Raw genomic sequence first — 22,754 nt, 5'->3', positions numbered from 1 at the left:
AGTTGAGTTTTTTTTTTAATTAAAAATGTATAACTTTATTATCATTCACTAAACACACATATATACAAAAATTAAAATTATTCAAAGAAGAGCAATCCAAGGGAAAAAACTATAATAATATTCAAATATAATAGAACTCAACCAAAACAAAACCGAAAAGTACTTAAACATGTTACCATATAATTTAAAAAAAAATCTCAAGAATTAACAAGACATTAAAGGATGTGATTTGTTTTAGAAAGATTTTCAAAACTAATATTGAACAAATAGTGGTCTGGAAAAAATTCTAATGAGCTAGTAGACTCCACATAGGTCAAATTTTTCTAATTTAAATTTTAATACAACCATGTGACACGTGATGGAAATATAATCTGAGAAATATGTTATTAGGCAATTTCATCCGTGTGTATTGCCAAGTACTACACAGAGTGCCAACTTCTAAGTGCATACTGCGAAGGTATACATCAATCATCTGTGATGGCCCCTTGATATTATCCAAATATGCAGTTAAACATGAGATACATGTGGCTATAATTGGCATAGCAGCACACTGTTTTACAGTAAACTTTTATATAAGTAGGATTATGCTCTAAAGGATGAAAAGCACAGCATGTTATGAGAAGTATATAAAACAGTAACAGTCATTTATCACACTATCAAGTACTGTGTACTATACATAGTTGTATTTGCTTCTTCCGGAAAGACACCCTTCTCTCCTTTGATCTCAGTGACTCTTCCTTCCCAACCCACTGATGAGCTCCAGCCCAGTCTATATCTACATCTCTTCCTATACTTTTAAGCACAATCCATATATGGATTCTTTCCAGATTTCAGTCTATAACTCTGATCTCTCCCCTTCCCCTCCTGCCACTCCTACTCCTTTGAACCTCTTCTTCCTATTTCAAAATATCAATTATTCATTTTAATCATTTTAATCCTTAATTACACTTAAAGTTTCTCACACTAGAGAAACTATTCCATATTTACACATATGTGTCCTATTTATTTCACTTAAGAGGGTGGCCTCAATATGCATCCATTTGGCTATAAATGTCTCTATTTTCTCATTCTGTATGGCTGAGTAGTACCCCATTTTAGAAAAAAACTACATCTTCTTTATCCAGTTTCCAGTTGATGGGCACTTGGGCTGTTTCCAAGTTTTAGCTATTACAGACTGTGCTGCTATGAACATGGGTGGACATATATCACTGTGGTATGATTCTTTCAATTCTTTGGGCAAGATACTCAGCAGGGGAATAGCTGGGTCAAATGGGATTTCCAGTCCTAGTTCTTTGAGGTATCTCCATACTGATTTCCACAGTGGTTGCACCAGTCGACACTCCCACCAGCAGTGGAGCAGTGTTCCTCTTTCCTGACAGCCCCACCAACATTTGTTATTGGTTGATTTCATGATAGCAGCCATTCTTACTGGGGTGAGGTGGAATCTCAGTGTTGTTTTCATTTGCATCTCTTGAATGACCAGTGATGTTGAACATTTTTTCATATGTTCACTTGTTATTTCTATTTCTTTGTGTGAGAAATGTCTGATTATTTCAGATGCTCATTTTTGGATTGAGTCTTTAAATTTGGGAGGTCTGATTTTTTTAACAGTTCTTTATAGATTCTAGGTAGTAGACCTTTGTCTGAGGAAGACCAGGTGAAAATTTTTTCTCATATTGTGGGTTGTCTCTTCACTCTGTTTGTGGTTTGTCTTGCTGTGCAGAAGCTTTTTCGTAAGAAAAGATCCCACTTGTTGATTGTGCTAGTTCATGGCCAACTGAAGTTTTGTTCATAAAATCTTTTCCTACATCAATGTTTTCAAGAGTTCTACCTAACCTCTGTTCCAGCTGGTTCAGTGTTTCTCTTTTTATATTTAGATCTTTAATTCATTTTGATTTTAGTTTAGTGCATGGTGAGAGATATAGGTCTAGTTTTAATATTTGGCTAGTTGAAATCCAATTTTTCCAGCACTATTTATTAAAGAGGCTATCTTTCCTTGAGTCAGGGTGTTTGGCTCTTTTCTTGAAGATGAGATGGCTAAGTGTGTCTGGAGTTGTTTTTGCATCTTCTAATCTGTTCTACTGGTCCTCAAGTCTGTTTCTTTGCCAGTACCATGCTGTTTTTATCACAGTAGCTTTGTAGTATAGTTCCAAGCTCGGGGTTGTGATACCCCCTGCCATGACTCTGTCGCCTAGAATTGCTTTTGCTATTCTGGGTCTCTTTTTGTTCCAAATGAATGTTTGCATTGTTTTCTCAAGGGTCGTGAAGTATGCTGCTGTGATTTCAATTGGGATTGCATTGAATCTATATAGCTGTTTTGGAAGTATGACCATTTTCACTATGTTGAGTCTTTGTACCCAGGAGCAAGGGATGTCTTTCCATTTTCTGATGTTTACTTCAATCTCTCTTTTCAGAGTGCTATAGTTTTCAGAGAAGAGGTCTTTGATTTCTTTTGTAGGTTAATTCCTAGGTATTTCATTTTTTTGAATGCTTTTGTGAAAGGAATTGTTTGCCCTATTTCTCTTTCAGTGAGTGTGTTTTTGGTGTAGAGCAAAGCTATTGGTTTTTCTGTTGACCTTGTATACAACTACTCTACTGAATTTTCTTAAGTCTAGAAGACTTTTGGTGGAATTCTTGGGGCCTTCTATGTACAGCATCATGTCATCTGCAAATAATGACAGTTTGACTTCTTCATTTCCTATCTTTATTCCTTTTATTTCTTTTTCTTGTCTAATTACTGTGGCTAATGTTTTCAAGACTATATTGAACAGGAGTGGTGATAGTGGACAGCCTTGTCTTGTTCCTGATTTTAGTGCAAAGGATTTCAGTTTTTGACCATTTAATATGATATTGGCTGTTGGGTTTCATAGATGGCTTTTATCAGATCAAGGTGGAGACAGTCTATTCCATTTTTTTTTTGGTAGGGTTTTTATCATAAATGTATGTTGGATTTTGTCAAATGCTTTTTCTGCATCTATTTAGATGATCATATAGTTTTTGTCTTTTGCTCTATTAATAGAGTGTATTACATTTATTGATTTTCATATGTTGAACTATCCCTGCATCCCTGGGATGAATCCCACTTGGTCAGGGTGTATGATCTTCTTGATGATCTTCTGCATTCCATTTGCCAGTATCTTGTGAGGGATTTTTGCATCTATGTTCCTGAGTGCGATTGGCCTATAGTTCTCTTTTTTGGTTGGGTCTTTCTCTGCTTTGGGGATCAAGGTGATGCTTGCTTCCATGAATGAATTTGGGAATATTGCTTCCTTTTCAATTTCATGGAAGAGTTTAAAGAATAGTGGCAGCAGTTTCTCTCTAAAAGTCTTGTAGAATTCCGCAGTGAAGCCATCAGGATCTGAGCTTTTCTTAGTTGGTAAGTTTTTAATTACATTTTCAAATTCATTGATTGATATTGGGTTGTTTGGAATTTTTAGGTCTTCTTCATTCAACTTTGGTAATTCATGCGTATCTAGGAATCTGTCCATTTCTTCTGTGTTTTCAATCTTATTGGCGTATAGGTTCTTTTTTTTTTTTTTGGTACTGGGTGTTGAACTCGTCCTTATGCTTGCACAGCAGGTGGCCAAACCACTGAGCTAAATCCCCAGGCCTGACATATAGGTTCTTGAAATAGGTATTGATGATCCTCTGGATTTCTTCTGGGTCCATTGTAATTTCACCCTTTTTATTTTATTCCTAACTGGATACATTTGGCCCTTTTCTTTCCTTTTCCTGATAAGTTTGGCTACAGGTTTGTCAATTTTGTTAATTTTTTTGAAGAACCAACTCTTGGCTTCATTGATTTTTTTGTGTTTTTCTCTTAGTCTCCATTGCATTGATTTCTGCTCTGATCTTTATAATTTCCTCCCTTTTATGAGCCTTGAGTTTACCTGCTCTTCTTTTTCTAGAAGCTCGAGGTTAAGCATCAAATTGTTTAATTGGGCTCACTCTGTTTTCCTAATATAAGTATTCATTGCTATGAATTTCCCTCATATGACTGCTTTCATTGTGTCCCACAGATTCTGATATGTTGTACTGGCACTGTCATTTAATTAAAGGAAGTGTCTGATTTCTTCTTTAGTTTCCTCTGTGACCCATTGGTTATTCAGAAGTGTGTTGCTCAATTTCCATGAGTGTATGAAATTTTTTGAGTTTCTTTTGCTATTGATCTCCAATTTCATCGCACAATGGTCTGGTAATATACATGGGATAACTGCAATTCCTTTGCACTTAAATATGTTCCATGAGCGAGTATGGGGTCTATTTTGGAGAATGACCCATGTGGAGCTGAAAAGAATGTGTATTCTGATTTTGTGGGGTGGAGTTCTAGAATTTTGTTGCTTATTTTTTTGTCTAGTTGATCTATCTATTTGTGACAGTGACATATTGAAGTCCCCCACTACTATTGTGTTATTGCTTATTTGATTTTTCATTTCTGTTAGTATTTGTTTTATATAGTTGGGCACACGAGTGTTTGATGCATATATATTTAGGGTTGTCATCTCTTCGTCTTGGATTCTTCCCTTTAGAAGACTCTAGTGTCCTTCTTTATTCCTCTTAATCAGGGTTGGTTTGAAATTCACTTGATCTTCAATGAGGATAGGCTTCTCCTGCGTTTTTTTGGGTTCCTGTCACATGGCGTATTGTTTTCCTCCTTTAACTTTAAGTCTGTGTTTCTTTTTGAATGAAGTATGTTTCTTATATGCAGCATGTTGTTAGATCTTGCTTCTTGACCCATTCTGCCAGTCTATTTCTTTTGATTGGTGAATTGAGACCATTAACATTGATTGTTATAACTGATATGTATTGACTTATCATTGTCATGACTTTTTCTTTTTGTTGGATTCTCCCCCTTTGCATTTAAATTCTTGTCTTGCCTGATGGATTTATTCTGGTGGTCTTTCTGGGGTTATCCTCATTGTCTTTTCCTAGGATATTGTCTAAAACTTTTTGGAGTGCTTGTTTCATATTCATGAAGTTCCTAAGGTGCTCTTTGTCATGAAAATATCTTATTTCTCCATCCATTTTGAAAGATAGCTTTGCAGGTTATAGCAATCTGGGTTGGAGGCTGTTTTCCTTTAGGGCTTGGAATATGTTGCTACATGCTCTTCTTGCCTTGTGGGTTTGTGTTGAAAAGTCTGCTTTGATTCCGATAGGCTTTCCATTGCATGTGATTTGTTTCTTTTCTCTCACTGCTTGTATAATTTTTTGCTTCTGTTGGGTTTCTGGAATCTTAAGTATTATATGCCTATGTGTAGTTTTTTTTGATCATGGCTAGTTGGATTCCTATATGCCTCACTTATCTGTATGTCAAGTTCTTTTCCCCTTCTTGGGATTTTTTTCTGCCATCACTTCTGTCAACAGTTTTTTTATGTTGTCTACACTCTGTCCTGTTTCTTTTTTGAGTCTTATGTTATTCTTCTTTACATCATATAGCAGCCGCTGGATTGATTTCTCATGGTCCCTTACAATTTTAAAGAAGTTTTTCTTTTCCTGGTCACTAATTGCAATCTTTTCTTCTATATCTGAATTTCTGTCCTCACATTGGCTCATTCTACTGTGTAAACTTTCAATGGAGTTTTTAATCTCCTGGAAATCTGTTTGAATGTGTTTTATGGATTCCATTTGTTTCCTATATTGGGATTCCATCATGTTCCTCAGCTCCTCTAGTTTTTCATCTGTGTCTGCTCTAGATTTATTAATCATGTCTTGCAGTTTGGGTGCAATCTCTGTTGTTATGTGAGAAATTATTTCTGATTTCATTTTTTCCAGATTTTCTTTTGTTGCCAGTTCAGGGAGTCCAGGTGGTTGAGTATCAGATTGTTCTATCTCACGTCCCTTTGGGGTTGGTGTAGGTGATCTGGAGTCTGGTTTTGAGGCTTGTTTATGTGTTTTCTCATTTCAATGTGGTGGAGGATGTGTGCTGTTAGCACAATAATATCTCACCTCCTTGATGCTGGGAGCAGTGGTACGGCAGCCTGGAAAGTTCATCTCTTCTGCAGTGGATGCAGCTCTGTTCTTCAGTGCTGGGGCTGGTGGTACAGCAGCCTGGAAGGTTCACCTCCTCTGCACTGGGATAAACTCTGCTCCTCAGCACTGGGGGCAGTGGTACAGTGGTCTGTTATGTTCACCTCCTCTGTGCTGGGGGGCAGCTCTGCTCCTGGCATGTTGACTCCTTGACTGTCCTCTATGTTGGCTCCTCCTGGGCTGGCCCTAAGTTGCCTACCTTTAATATTCCCCCCTCTGAAGTAGTACCCCTAACTGCTGTGAGGCGGAAAAGGGCAAAGATCAATCTGGCTACTTCCAGCTGAAGAGCGTCATAGTTGTGATCACCAGTCAGAGTTACTCTACAGATGTTCTGTCTAAAGGCTTTTGATAGGCACTAGGCATTGTCATCTTGGGTAGCCTTATAACTTTAAGTCTGGAGGAGACAAAACCAAAGAAACAGTTAAGAATACATGGACCAAATACTAAGGTCAGCAGGACTGTTATGAATATAGCCAACAAGGGTTTCCATTGGGAGGAACTAGTAGCAGCCTCCCATGGAGGATAAGGAGAAGGTCCCAGGGACTTCAGAATCCATCATAGAAGTAATTTAGCAGTTATGAGTTGTTTACAAGGTTGATGTGGTGAATCCCAGTAAAAGAATTCTAGCACATTTGTTGTTGGTTCCATTTGTATGACTGGAGTTTGACAGCCTCTAGGCAAGAATAAACAAAACTTTTAAGAAATTAGGGCATGCATAATCTAAGCATGAGCACACTAGAATGAAAGGGCAGGTTGGGAAGAAAGTCACACTCAGAAATTGAAATAGTGATTGTAACCTGCTGGATCTTATAGATTCTACCAGTTTTTCCTAATGATCCAGAACTGTGGTCAACTATTGCTTTAGCTAGAAACTACCAGAAGGGGTCAGTGACTGGAGCCCCTTTTTTATCTACCTTTATTACTATGGCATTATTTTATACCTCTTTTGTATATTCTTTTTTTTTTTTGGGTGTTTAAGACCAAGTTAAACTGAGATCTGTGTTGATTAATATGAACCTCTTGCTGTCTATCAAGGTCAGTTATATCTCCCTAGGCATTACTTTGGAACCATGCATAGAGCCTCTCAGCTCCTCCGTCAGTGTCAGCTGTCAGGATGGGTCATGGCCTTGCTTGACCATGTTGCTTTCAGTGAAGGCGTGAGAGATTTTCCCTCTTTGTGCCCCTCCTTTGGCACATGGTACATTTGTCCTCTGGTGCCCAGCAATCTCCCTGCTCAGGAGGTTGAGTGACTTACCAAAGATATAGGATCATGTAGGAAATGTTCCTTTGTGTTCTGGATTTTTGTTGACCCTGAGGGGCCAGGGCCAAAATATTGGCTGTCCTCATAGCCCAGTTACCTTTCTACTTTTGGTCTCCAAACTTTAGTTGTTGAACACCCAGAAGAGAAAATCAGTGACATAAGTATTTCAGTAGGAGTAGTGAGCCTGTTATAATAGTTAAAACATCAAGCACTTTTGAAGTATAAAGCACAATTAGAGGGCTGTTATTTTACCAACCATGGTTGTTTTAGTAGTTGAATACCTGCAGAATGTTAACAGACAACAGTTATATGTTATAGAGAAACTTAAGATCAAGAGCTATACATAGTATTTTAGCATGACAATTGTGACAACATTTTCTTTGTAACACTTACATGTCCATCTTGGTATGGAATAGTCTTTTAGTCAAACACCTCCATCTGATCACAAGACATTAAATGACATAAAGAAAACTCTTATTTGTTGTACTTTAGTAGGATGCCATCTAAAGAGAAGATACATATTGGCCTATAAACACATCTTAGGAGTTCATGATGTCTAGTCTCTAATTTTAGAGTGTGATGTTGTTTCAACTGTTTGCCAACTGAACATCCCTAAGTGTGGTGACACAGATAACATACATCACATAAGTTTTTAAGAAGACTATTATTTGACTGGTTATCTCATTTTGACTTGACATGTACCTCTTATCACAAGTACCTGGAGTGAAAGAGAAAGGCAGATACCTGAGTCAAAAAAGATCATTACCATAAACAATATCTTAGAAGACCTGTACACCCAGAAGGCATGGATGTATATACCATGAAATAAAAATGAGTATAAGTTACATGAAACCCTTTGTCCCTTAATTTCATTTTGTACCAAGAACATTTTAAATAAAATCTTGTTTTCCCACAGGAAAAAGACCATGACCAATGTATACATATCACAATAATATGTTTAGCAATGTATTTCCCATGAGGCTATGGAAATTATTGGGGCTCCCTTTGTGAACAAAGGCTGGAATAAATTTTTTCCAGGCAGCTGCTTCTTTATTTACCAAGAGGAGTCCTGTCCAGTAGTTTTCCTAGGCCCAAGAGTCTTTATTTAATTATCTTAACCAATTTTTGGATGACCTGTGAGAGCCAGATCATAACAATCAACATATTATTTTGACCAATGAAAGATTCCCAAGTTATACACAGATAACAATATGCAGTGTATTTGTAAAACCAGTTAACATTATTTGGATCATCTGGCAACCTGGGGGAAGCATGTCTTTAATTATATTTATCTTTAAGCCAACTTAAATTACAGCAGACATCTTAAAAATTCCAAAATGCCAAGAGGAAAAACCTCACACATAACAGCTGTATGCATTTTAACAAATTGAACAGACAAACAGACACATACATAAGACAACATGTTTATAAACAAGAGTGCACTCAGAGGTATTTGGCCAAGTTGAATTATAATAACTTTAAAAACTTTTAGGCTTATAATTGCAAATAAGACTAGTCAAAACTTTGTAGATTAACAGAGATCTCTTGCAATAAGAATTAGAAGGGATAAAAATCTACATCTGTGAAAGCAAAGATGGTTTTAGGACAAGCCTGATGCTGGCAGCTTATCTGACTGGAATACCCAGCTACACAGGCTTCTCAATGTTGTTTTCATAGCCACAGTTATTTGATAACCACATGTAATTGTTTACTCTAAAGGGACAAACTGTTAAATATTTCCAGGGAGGGTGCACTCAGACCAGGTTTGGGTATAGAAGAGACTAGGTGACACTCTTTGGAGCTAAGCATGAATTCTATGCAGTGAGGGAAGAAGGCCTGCCAAGGCTCCAACCTGCTGTGCTGCAGATGTCTACCTATGACAGTTTTTCCCATTTTGAAAAAAGCAAAGGAAAAGAAGGCATCCCTGTCTATCCCTCTTGTTCTAAGCCAATCTAAGGTGTCCCTTAGACTTATCATCCAGTGCTAGAGGTAGCTGACTAGAGGTGCAAGAAAGTGGCCAGAGCCAGGTTAGCTGTTCTTTCCATTCTCTAATTTTGCCTGAGTGCTGAAAAACAGATAAATCTGAACTAAAACTTTTACATTTATCTTTTGAGAATTTCAGCATTAAACCTAGACCAGTTTTCTATATGGCCCAGAGATAAATGAAGGGCAGATTTACTCTGGAAGGTAAGGGGAGGGTAGAGTCACCATTCTGGAAGCTTTGTCCTGAAATCAAGTAGCCACAGAAGAGGGAAGTGCCTCGAACCAAACACTGTTGAGAACTGTGTTATTTCTCAGGGGCAGGGAAGTGGAAAATGGACAGAAGAGTGCCTTTAAGTATGGCACAAGAACAAAATCTTAACCATCTCAGGTGTAGAAGGACATTTAGGAGCAGGAGCTTTTCCACAGTGGATCTGCAATCCTTAGCAAAACATATCTCTAGAGACAAAAGCAATGATTGACTCTAACTGAATTATCAAGCAGAAAAATCAAACCAATAATCAAAGAACCTGTGGGACTGCTTAACCTTTGTTCCTTTTCTCCAGCCCCATTGTGATTAAATGTGAGTTAATGGATAAAGATGCTTGTTAGTTTTGGGACTCTAGATAAAAATCTGTAACAGACCTAAAGTCCCAAAGTAAACTACTCAACTCCTTGATTGCCCGGAACTGATGTTCCAGACACCACAATCTGTAGAACAAGCTACAAATGTCTGCTGATCATCAATACATGACAGTTGACCTCTAACCTTTGTCCCCCTTTCTTTAATTCTATATGTTAACTTCCCCCTCAACCCCCTATAAGAACAGCCTTGGACTCTGAGCCAGTTGCCTCTCTAAGCTATTTTGCTTTGGGAGTGCTGTCTGGCCAGACTAATAAAGGTCTGTTTTATTTTCCAACTTGTTCAGTGTGTTCCTTCCTGGGTGTTCTTCACTGCAGTCAGCTCCTTGGAGCGTTTGGTAAGGCCCTCAGTCTTACAAACCCAAATGGCTGCTTTATGCCTCTTGAAAGAGAATAAAGGTGTCTAACTATATTGCTTAGGGCTTTTTAAAGTAAATTATTTTGAATCTGTAATATCTAATTTATGACTTAAATACCCTACAGGCTGTTGAGCAGCTTCCTGATCCTATAGAAACACTCCCAAAGCCATGTCTCACCTTTTATTAACATACAAACTGAGATGGTGTCCTGTAGGCAGGCACTTAGAAGTGCTTGTTTGAGCTTCTGGAATGCGGTCTGGGAACTAGATTCCTAGGTTAAAATATGGCTGTCTTTTGGGTTTTTTATAAGCTAATAGAGGGGTCATGCAATCTCACTGTATCCTGTTATCTGAAGGCCACAAAAGCCTGTAATTTCTAGGAATGTCCTTAGCTGTTTTAGAGTCTTGGGATGTGGAAAGGAAAGAATTGATTTAATTCTTTCTTCCCCCAGACTTTGGGTTCTCTTAGATATAATAAGGCCTAAATATTTTACCTCAAGCCTGCAAATTGTGCCTTACATCTAGAAACATTATAACCCCTGTCTGTTAGAAAATTCAGCAGAGCTGAAGTCTTGGGTAGAAAGCTCTTCTGAGGAGACACATAACATTATACTACCTACATATTATAAGACTGTGACTTTGGAAAAAACTAGTATTTTCTTATATTAAATCAGGATCTAGGGATGTCCTCATCTTTTTGCTGATAAATAGTTGACAATTTAAAATAATTGAAGGGGTTAGTTCTTATCTTTCTTAGATCTTCCAGAATACATGCCTGAAAATGTCTTCTATTTTAATCTATCTGATTGACAGGCCAGTAGGGGTTAGTATAGAAACTGCTTGTGTTCCAGTAGGAACCAGTTATTCCCTTGGATGCCTGTATTTTGAGCTTGCAAAATTAAGATAATATTTGTTTCTATATATAGTAGCAGCTTGTAATACTACTTGTCTCTCAGTGTTTGATTTAAGAGCAACATTATGTCTTTCTAATCTAGTCCATGGGTCTGAGTAAGTTCTTCAAAGGCCTCAATGTACATATTGGGATCATTTAAAAACTTTTAGGTCTCATTTGCCCTGTCTTAGATCACTGAGAGAAAAAACCACTTGAACATAGGTAGTCCCATATTTGTCATTTACTTCCTGGAAGGGATATTGTCTTTGAGGGGTTTGAACAAAATTAGTGCTGGATGGATATAGTTCTGTACAGGTTTTAATTACAGCTGGCTTGGGAATTTCACCCTTAGATTTTAAAGAATAAGAGGGAGGGATCTTAGGGTCTAAAGGGCAAGTGGGAAAAACTTCCCTACAAGTTTGGTGCTAGGTGGAGCTTACACTGGAATTGCCTCAGAAACTTTGTCCTCAGGGTCCAAAAAGTGAGGGCAGAAAGCCTCAGATTTAGTGATAAGGCCTGGAGGAGTCTGGTTTTCCTGCAGCTTATATTTACACTTTGAACACAAATCAGGATTATCTCAATGCAAAAAAAAGATCTGGATATAAGGCAATTCTGACCATTTTCCCTCTTTTTTACAGTATAATTCTAGTTATGAAATGGCATCATAATTGATACTTCCTTCTGCATTCCATCCTGGCTCTAGAGAATAAGCAGGCCATGCAGAGGTGCAGAAGAATGTTAGGCTGTCCTTCCTCAGTATGTGAGGATCAAACTTCTGCCAGTGTTTAAGAATATATTCCAGGGCCAGGGATTTAGCTCAGTGGTTCCACCACTGCCTCACAAGCACAAGGACCTGAGTTTGATTCCCAGTACCAAAAAAAGAGAGAATATATTCCAAAGGAGTAAGAGAATTTGACTTGGCATTCCCATATTCTGGAAAAAACAAACATAAATAAGGTGCCCCTATGATTCTGATTGATTCTTTGTGCTCCTAGAGCATCCTCTATGATCACAGCTCCATGGCAGGTGGCTGCCATCTGGAGAGAGCCCAGAAGGTAAGTTGGACTGGTGTAGCCACCCTTTACAAGCACTCAATCTTAGCTTCCCCAGAGAACTTGTTTTCACTCCCATATGAATTTCAAAAGCCCAAGATACAATTGATTTTAGTTGAAAAATCATGTCTTTTTGAAGGAATCATTGTTAGCCAAACCAATAATCAAAAGTATCTAAGTCACTGTTTTCTAAATGTCTGAGAGAGAATGAGGCAGATAGATTAAAGGGCTGTGCTTCTTTCCTGCAAAAGAGATCACTTTTAGAGACAGAGGCAGACAAAAGCCTCAGGGGATCTTCCCCTGCAAAGAAAACCACCAACACCTCTGTACTATCTGATCACCTAGGTAACTGCCAGAAGCAAGACAAAGACTACACATTGTTTAGAGTTCACAAGGCACATTCATAAGGTTTCCACAAGCACTCAGAAGAAGAGAAAATCTTGTTGAAATCCCTTTTATTCCTAGTTAGCAAAGCACAAATGCAAACCAGTTCTCTGTTAGCTGTTTCATGTAAGGGCTCCTAGAGAGGTGCAATCTAGTAGTAAAGCAGTCAAAGCATTCTAAAGTTAATTCCCAAGAGCTTCAGAGTTTGTAGCCTATTAAATATTTATCAAACAACCTCTACTGAGTTATTGTTTTCTATTTGAGTCTATCTTACTAGCAGAGAGAGAACAGTCCTGTTCTGTAGCTCAACTCTTAATGGAGGCTTGAGAAAGGGCCCTACCAACATCTTTTCAGGTCACTCTGAGACAGAGGATATCAGATGATCACTGGAAGGGTTACCTTTCATCTCACTGAGGAGCCCATTTAGGGGACAAGAGTTATGTGGATGTTTTTCTACTCCTTACCCATTTGGGCTGTTGGGAGCCAGTTTCCACTGGGGGACCTTCAAGCATCTGCCAGAGAGTAGCCCTAGCCATGACCTCTCAGTTGTTACACCAGTTTTCACTAGTTCCCATGCAATCAGAGATCTGTCTCCTGATAGGAATCTAGCTGCCTGTCTTGCCAGCATTTAGTCTACAATTTATTAGCCAAAGTATTTTCTCATACATAAATGTTAAGAGCCAGTACTATGAGAGAGAGAGAGAGAGAGAGAGAGAGAGAGAGAGAGAGAGAGAGAGAGAGAGAGAGAGAGAGAGGGAGAGAGAGAGAGAGACAGAGAGAGGAGATTCTCCCTTAAACTAAATGTGTTTTGGTCCCTTAAGTGTTGTTCTTATGGAACTAGCTCCTTCTGGTTTCACCCAGAAGTCAGCTCTTTCCATGGGGTCTCAGATGTAGTCTCCTGAGGAAGACTGTTGCCTAGATCACTAAGCAGGGACATCACATTCATGTGCTCTCCTTGATGGACAAAACCTCGATGTCTCATCTACCCCAGAAATGGGGTATATTTCCTGATCTAAAATGACTTCCCTATCTTCAGCATTGGCAAGAATGCTCATTTTCTAAGGGCTTAACTTAAAAGTTCTTAGGAGAAAGACAGAGTACTTCAGAGATCATTTCTGATTTTTCATGCCTCTATAAAGGAGAGTATAAGATTGGCACAAGAGATTGGAAATGAGACCAGGAAAGGAAGTCTTTTTCTTCTCATGCTCTTGGTGAGTTATTGAGACAACTTGCCCCTGAGTTGTCACTCTCAGCCTGGAAAGGAGAGTGGGGAATCTCAAGAGCTAAGATTGCCTCCCCACCAGTGGAAGATCAGACCAGAAAGGAAACTGAGGCAGAGCGGGCTCAACATTTTCTCTATAGAGAAGGATTGGGCCAGACTGCTCAGTGAAACCTGTCCCCCAAGATTTAAGAGTGGCTGCCGGCCTAGTGGCTTATTAATTGACAGCTGGGGTCCTGCATTTTATCAATAGGCATGTATATTTTTCAATTATAAACTAGATTTTACAGAGAGACCTATTTTTACTACATTTTCTAATTTACTTGTAATTATTGGTAAAGCCCATTAGATGATGATCTGACATTACTTTTCCTCAGCATTGTCTAACAAGTCAATCAAGCAATCAATATAGAACAAAAACATAAAACCTTGTCTACAAAAGTAAAATATCCTTTTAAAAAAACATCATTTTAACAAAATGACAATGTGTAATAACTCAAAGTACAAAGCATTTACAAGAGGCAAAAGCAGTGACAAACAAGAAGGACAATTTGGTTACTTAATATAATTTAGCAATTAATAAAAGTAAATTCTTACCTCCTATTAATTATTATCTTGGTGGGACTTCCAATAATGTCACTGGAAGTATGAAATATGAAATGTTATATCTCCCATTCTGTTAACTGTATGATATGCCAAAATTGAAGAATGAGTCCTAGAAATTGAAGAATGAGTCCTAGAAATGATAGAGGTTAAAAGTAGGAAGATATTTATTGGTAGGAAAGCTCCTGAGGGGCAGGAGGGGTCCCAAGTGGGTAGCCCTGTCTCTGAATATTTTTTGACCCACTGCTAATAGTCTCTATTTCCTTCCTTGCTATCTGATATGACAAGATGTCCTGAACTAATCTCATGCATTTTATCTTTCAGACCTGGAATTGATCATTTCTCCAAGAAATTTAGTTTCTTTTGGTGAGCAAATGTTAGTTCAGGAATACAAAGTAAAAACTAGAGTTACACTGCTTCTGGATTCATCATTGTTTCTAGATCTTTTCAAATAATGTTAGGAGATTAAGACTACACAGTTCTCAAAGGATCTCTCTCTCTCTCTCTCTCTCTCTCATCTCTCTCTCTTTCTCTGACTCTCCCTTTCTCTTATAAAATATAAAATTCCGTGTAATATTGTTTGTATTTTTTTTGTTCTGAGATAATTTCCTTTTTTTTCTTTCTTTCTTTTTTTTTTTTTTAACAAAGAAAATAGTTTTATTTGTATATCAAAGACTAAGAAATGAAGACATAACAAGGTTACCAGAGCTGATGTGCCATCCAGCCTGCCCTGGCCCCACACCAGCAGCTCTGGTGCTTAAGTGCATGTCCAGCAGACAGAACTGCGGTTCCCTCCCATTAGTTCTCCATGTCTTTTTTTTTTCTTTTTCTTCTTTTTCTCTGGGCTAGGAACTGCTGTGCTGGTGCATGGCTCTTCCTCAGAAACAGGTTCTTCCTTAATGTGTTTCTTTTTATCCTTTTTCTTTTTCTTCTTCATAGATGTCTCCTCTTCTACCACTAGCACTTTTTTGTCTTCCTCCTCCTCCTCTTCCTCCTCAACTTTAATTTTAATTTTGGCTTTTTTGGCTTTCTTTTCAATCACTTCATCCTCTTTATCTACATGTTCTATTTTGCGTTTTTTAGAGCAGGTTGGAAGTGTTGAGTCACCGGAGGGATCGTAAGTTTTCACTTCACTTTTGTGTTCATATTTTTCTGCTTTTGCTAATGCCTTTCCTGTTCCACTTATTTTTCTAATCCCTCTATCTTCCAAGCTTCTCAATCTGGCCTCTAATTTGGCTCTGTTCTCAACTCCCATCACAGAACTGGAATCCTCCCCAAAAGCATCATAACGAATAGCCAAAACAGTTTTGGCTGCCAGCATTCGAGAAATCTTTCCTTTGTGTTTGGGACTTGTCTGACCTACAAGGGAAGCATGATAAATGAGACCATATTTAGGGGTATCCTGCCTAGATTTGAGGGCTCTAAAAAGTGCCTTTTCTGCTCCAAGAATCTGAACTGTAGAAGCTGCATGCTTGGCCAGATTCAAAAGAGAACCTGCATGAGCAATCAGCCGTGCTCCAACTAACTCGCCAACCATGACTGTCACATTGGGTGCAATGGCCATCATTCGGTTTTGTAGATACTTATACAGCTGGGTTCTATATTCAGAGATTTCAATTACTTGGGTGCAAAGATGTAGAATATTGCAAATATCTTCTTCAGAAACCTCAGTTCCCATAGATATCTCTGCAGCTGCTTTTACTTCAGCTTCAACTTCCTCTGGCAAAAATTCAGAAAGTGTCGCGGAGGCATAGTTCTCCCTATCATCAACTTTCTGTAAACGCTTGCAGTATGTCAAATTATCTGAAATAATTTTTCCTAATTCTGGGAAATGCCAGCCATACCACTCTCTACAATGCATAGTGTAGTTGTTTAATTCTTTATCTAAGTCACTGAGATAATTTTCTTATGTGTACTGTTTTGGTTCAACACAAACTTCAAATCTATTTTTTCAAACACTAGAAAGAGTTTCTTGAAATATCTTTTTCATTATTTGTTGTGTTCTTTTGGCCTGGATTTCTCTGTTGAGGCTCATTCTCTATACTATTTAGATCTTATTGCCCAATTTCTAAATTTGTTATTTTTCTATCCTTTCTTCTTATTTAATTTTGCTTTTTTCCCCCCTCTTTTGCTTTGTCTTTCTCTTAAGGTGTTTCTTGCATTTATTTTCTGTTCATCCTCATTCAGTTTTAACTCATGGAATTATTCATTTTTATTTTCCTAATTCACCAAAGTCTATATTTTAATTCATTTAAAAATTCTATATCTTAGTGTCCATTTATACCTTATATAATTTTCATAATATGTTTCAGCTTATTTTGAAATAATATTATAGTATTTAATTGTGACCATGTCTGTTACTTATTCTACAATTTCTGTAGGAAAATCATTCTTTTTTCTTACAATAACTTTGTATAGGATTTCACATTGATTCTTTTATATTATTAATTTTTATATCAAATTAAAATTTTTTTAATCTACAGTTGTAGAACACCCTCACTTTCTGTTAAGGATTCAAAAATATGATGGCTTTTTGCCTTGATTCTGTGTGCTTTGTACTTTTAATTGTATCTTTTCTTTTTTGTCTCTATTGTTGTTTTGTTGAGTTTAGATTTTATTCTTACCAGTTGATTCTTGCAGGGAGCTTTGATTGGTTTGACAGTTTATATGCCCAAACTGCTCTTGTACCTCTAAATCTTAACATGGTCCCACAAAGACAACCTCTTGGAAACATCTAGTAGAGTGACTAGATGCCATTGATGAGCTAAATAAAAATATGTGGCTTAAAATTACAAATATAGGACTAATCCTTACAGACAAAATTGTTGAACAGGTGAGTTCTCCAAACACTCACAAAAGAAAAGGAAATGGATAGGCCCAGGGATAAGTGAAATTTGAGAGAGGATGAAAAAGATGAGGAAGAGGTAGGACAGATGGTATTGGAGTGTCTCTGTGAGGATGCAAGTCTTCCAGCACATGAAACCATGCCTTTTTACTCTTAGTATAATTAAATGTTAAATGATGCCAAAGTTAAAGATTCATTGAATATTGCATAAGTATTCTCCTAATTGCTATTTAGTTAAATTAATTTTGTTTACTTTTTCAGGAGTTGAGGCTAGTTTAAAGGAAGAACTATGAGCATCCATATTAATTGTCAAACCAGACAATTCCTTCTTTTTGGAATAAACACTTGTTATTGTGTTTCTCAAGAGTGTAGTAATGAACAAATCATTAAAGGCCATACTAGATCTCTTTGATTGTTTACCAAAACTCAAGACACATGTATAAGCATTGTATATATGTTTAAAGAGCAGAAAAATATTTATATTTATTGATATATAAACATGTACAAGCAACTTATGAGTATACATTATATATTAATGATGTACATACATAAATGTATAAACATACACTCTATGTTAGATATGTTCTAGAAATAATTAAAGAATCCATTTAGTGAACAAAGATTAGAGTTTGGGAAACAGATTATCAAAATGAACATATCAAAATATTTCTTTTGACAGTTTCTTGCTTATACAGGAGCTAGTTGCCAGTGAAGCTGACTTTGTAGAAGCCATAGTTGAAATGCATATGAAATAGCATTTTCATGACAATAATCTCTGAAATGATATCAAGTTAGAGGAAATTTTCCCACTGTTGCATCATCTGCACCAAAATCCTCTAAGGCTTTTATAGAAAGGGAAAATTTTAATGAATCCCTGAGGTCTTCTTTGCCTTTAACGGTCTAAGGGAGTTTGTAATAGTAATAGTTAATTGCCTTTCTCTATTTGTCATTTATTTATAGTGGGATTAAGTTCAGGAATTGGGATTCATTACATTTGCTTTAAGACAGCAAATTTTTGTGTCAATTCACAAATGATATTGTGGACCATCGGCTGAAAATGTGTTGATAAGTAAGCAGAGACTGCTGTGTATACACACATAAAAATGCAATGACTGGCACAAAAATTGCTTATATATTTGTTTTTCCTTTGTTCACTTAGGTCATCCTTAAAGATAGGTTTTCATATCTTTCTTTTCCTGGTCTTTAGACTGCTGCATGCAAAGAAAATAGAGAGAACACACTGATATTGGGAAACTTTTCTATGATGATTTGGTTAAACAGAATGTCAATGAAGGACAGTATTCAAATTGACTAGTGGAAGGCAGAGACAGTCAAGAAAGTTTGAGTATATGGTTGACATTTTGACTGATATATTGTAAAGACTCAATCTTCTTATCCTTTTTGAGTGTGTTTATTGAGAAGCTGCATTTTTTTTTTCTTATTAAGGGGGCCAGTATTTCCCATATGCCATTAAATGGAATTTATTGGAGGGAATATTCTTGACTTCTTAATGATCTTACAATAAAAATATTCAGTGCTTTACTATTGAGCATGATACTAGGTGTTCAAAGGGCATCTTTTGTCAATTTTAGGATATTTCTCTCCAGTTTGTTGTTGGGTGCTTTTATCATGAGGAAGTATTGGTTTTTGTCAAATGCTTTTTAGGTATCTAATGAGATGCTTATATGGTGGTATACTGTTATATTAATGTGGTGAATAATGTTGATTTATTTATTTATTTTTAATTTGCTAACATTTTTATTTTTCATTTTTAACTTTTTTATTGTTATGTTTTCAGTACATAATGTTTACATTCCTTGTGTTGAGTTGGTATAAGCACATAGCACATCTTAATTTCTTTTTTCATGCCCTTTCCCTTTTCTCCCTCCTGCTTCCTCCATCTCTTTATTCTCTTCTCCTTTGAAAAAGATCTATCTTCATAGTTTCTCATATTTATGTTTTATTTTGATCTTTATTTATAATTTGAGTTTCTCATATAAGAGAAACCATGTGGGATTTCAGCTTGTGTGTTTGATTTATTTTTCATACAACAGTCTCAAGATGCATCCATTTACCTTCAAATGACTCGTTTATTTTTATGGCAGAGTAGTACTTCAATGGGTGCAAGTACTACATTTTCTTTATCCATTCAATAGGCCATTTTCAATATTTAGCCATTATGAATTGTGCAGCTATAAATATGGTTATGCATGTATCACTGTAAGAGCTAGGTCAAATGGAATTTATTTTTAAAGTGTTAATTTATATTTTTTCCTTGGATTATTTGACTCTCTTTTCTATAATTATTTTAGGTCTTCTGTTGGGTTTTAAGAATATTTGTATTGGATATAATAATTTTATACTTAGGGGTAAAGTGTCATATTTTAATATAGGTATAGAATGTGTAATGATCATATCAGATAATTTGCATACATATCCCTTCAAACATTTATTATTTTTTATGTTTGGAACATTCAAAGTCCTCTCTAATTGTTATTCTGAAATTTACCATTAATTTTTATCGACTGTAGTTTTTCTAAACAATCATAGATGATTAGCAGCTTTTTAAAATCAAACTTCTTTTTTTATTATGTTTGAATTATTTTCCTATTGCTTTAAACAGTGAAAGAACATTTAGCAATAAAAACAAAAATTGAAAGAAGAAACTGAAATATAATCATATATATATTCACATATATACCTTTTACAGTGTTGTGTATTTTTTTCTGCAGATCTGAGCTTTCATTTGGAATTATTTCCTTCTCTCCTCATTTTTTATTGTGTGGTCTCTGGTTGTTTTTAAGGCTTTGCCCCCTTTATCTGTGATTTTCAGCAGTTGACTAGCAAGTGTCCATTTGTGGTATGTTTTGAACTCATTTTGCTTATGCTTTCCTGAACATTTTGATTCTGTGGTTCATTAAATTTAATCAATGAAACATTTTTCATATATTATTTAAAAATATTTCTTCTGCATAATTGTTATTTAATTGAGTATTTGAAACTCTGACTACACATATATCGGACTACTTAGCATTGTTAAAAAGGCTTTGATTACTATGTTCTTTCTTTCAAATTATTTTTTCTTATTTTAACAGTACAGATACATTCTATTGATGTGTCTTACCTTCACTGATCTTTTGATTTTGTCTAGTCTGCTATTAAGCCAACCCAGTGAATTCTTCATTACTATTGAAAATTCACTTATTTTTATTGTTTCTAATATTCTGTTGGTATTTACCATTAGTTAATTTTGCCATTTTATCTAAATTAAAAAATTATAATATTTTAAAGGTTTGTCTGTTAATCCTAGCATTTAGGTCTTATGTGAATCTGTTTCTATTGAATGTATATTTCTTTTATGCCTATGGGTCAAATTTTATTATGTATTTCTGCATATTTTTGATTTTATGAAGTCTTCTTTTGTTGTTGAAGTGGGTGTAGTGCAATTAATTTCTGGAATAAATTTAAATATGAATAAATTATTCAATATTCTATTCTAAATCATATTAGTCCTGTGCATTAGACTTTTCTGCCTCTTATCATTTCTTTTCTTTTTAAAATTAAATTTATTGGATATTGTTATTCTCCAAGTTACTTTTAGGTCTGAGATCTCATGGATTCTAAGATATCATGGATTCTAAGATCTCATGGATTTAAGTGACTCTGAAGCCTCTGGAGGTAGATTAGTCTAGTGTTCAAATAAGTGGCCTGAGTCAGATAGATCTAGACATGACCCTGGCCTCTGAAACATTTCATCTCTGTGAGCAAGTGACCTCTCCTATGGGTTTCATTGTCCTGAAGAATAAATAGGACACTATTTATATAGTGCTTTGGAACTTACAGGAAGGAGTTGCTCCAACGGCACTGTGTTACTACTGTATTAGTGAGCTTCACCTTCACTGAGACATAATATCTGACACCCACACCTTAAATGAAGAGAGGTTTATTTTGCTTATGGTTTCAAGAGATACAGTACATGGGCAGCTGGGTCCAGGGCAAAAACATCATGGTAGAAGGGCATGGCAGAGCAAAGGTTCACAGTTCATGGAAACTGGGAAGCAGAACAAGGAAACAATACCAGGAGGAAGAGTCCAGGGACCACACATAGACTCAAGATCCCACATTCATGACCCACCCAGACACACCCAAAAGTATGCTCCACCATTGTTCCATGTGGCTCCCAAGCCAATCAAATTGACACAATCAATCTTAACCACCATAGGTACACTAGAGGGTATTCAAAAATATAAATGGCAATGACAATCACTTTTTATAATAATTTTTCTCTTAACACTACTGGATAAATGTTAGTTGAAAGGAAGAATTATCTCCAAAAGTTGTATCAAGCAATTCCAAGGAATAAACAAACATTTCATTTTTTTTCTTTTTTAGAAGTATAGTGTGAGGAAATATCACCACCTCCAAAATAAGGTCACTGAGACCTGTAATTGGGACTCAAAGTGTTTATTCTCCTGTTATCTACAGATAGGAAATAAGTGCTGTCTCTTTTCTGGAAGTTGGAGGTGCCCTTGGGTAAACTAACAAATATAAGTCATGTTCTTCAGTGCAGGAAGAGATACTAGATAATTAGAGATTTTCTTTCATTCAGGCTAGAAAGGACAGGCTCTGAGGACAAAATCATTATTTTTATTCACCAGGTCTTTGTTCTTTCCAGGAAAATTTGGACAAGAGATAGTAGAGAATATCACTAGAGCTCTAAATGAGGAAGGTAAATGCCTGTCTGACCTTGGTCTGTGATGTAACATTGTCGATACAAATGCAAACTCTAAGAGTGAGACTGCCAAAGTTCTTTGGAGTGAAGCTTAGTACTTCTGTGACTTTAGGCTAGATCCTTCATCTCAGTTTTCTCAACTGTAATATATCCCATAGCTCATGGAACAGAGCCTCTTACAAAAATGTTTAAATAAATACTAGTGTAAAAATTACTATTAAATCTAGGGCCACTTTAGCTAAGAGATCTTAGAAAAATGCAACTTCTGTGCAGTTTAAATATTTTTAATTGAAATATACAATTTTAAAAAATGCTGAAGTAAAACAACATCAACTACAAATATACAACCTGACATTTTGAACTCAAAACACTGACCCACATCCATGATAACTTTTACCTGTCAGGATAGCTAAGAGATCCACATGCAGCAACTGAAGCAGAGTTTCAAAGAGGGAAGAAGAGTTTACTGTGTACCTTTAGAGACTGATTTCAAAATTGAAAAGACACCCAGCTAATTTGCCATGATCCTTTTTGAGAAGCACCAGCTCTTGTTCTGGAAGGCATGCCTCATTCTATTGCCTTGTATGCAGCACTAGAAGTTAAAGTCACCTGGTTGTTTGGTACTACTCATAGCAAATGGGAAAATTCTTCCTTACTTTGTGGATTCCTTTTTCAAGAATAGAGGAGAGATACAGAAGGGTCACCATGATATTTGTTTCCAAGTGTTCCTCTTTTCTTGACCCCACAGATAACACTTTA

At 36.3% G+C, this 22,754-nt stretch overlaps 1 pseudogene; it reads right to left on the bottom strand.

The window, feature by feature from the left end:
- Nucleotides 1-15,160: 15,160 nt before the first annotated feature.
- Nucleotides 15,161-16,279, bottom strand: LOC101705430 (nucleolar protein 58 pseudogene; annotated as a pseudogene).
- Between the last annotated feature and the right edge of the window lie 6,475 nt (nt 16,280-22,754).

The sequence above is a fragment of the Heterocephalus glaber genome, unplaced genomic scaffold (assembly GCF_053883595.1).
Source record: "Heterocephalus glaber isolate CG9 unplaced genomic scaffold, H.glaber_assembly_v1.0 deba00000006, whole genome shotgun sequence".
Lineage (NCBI taxonomy): Eukaryota > Metazoa > Chordata > Mammalia > Rodentia > Bathyergidae > Heterocephalus > Heterocephalus glaber.
Note: the sequence above shows the minus strand (reverse complement) of the source record. Positions and strands in the feature narration are given on the sequence as shown.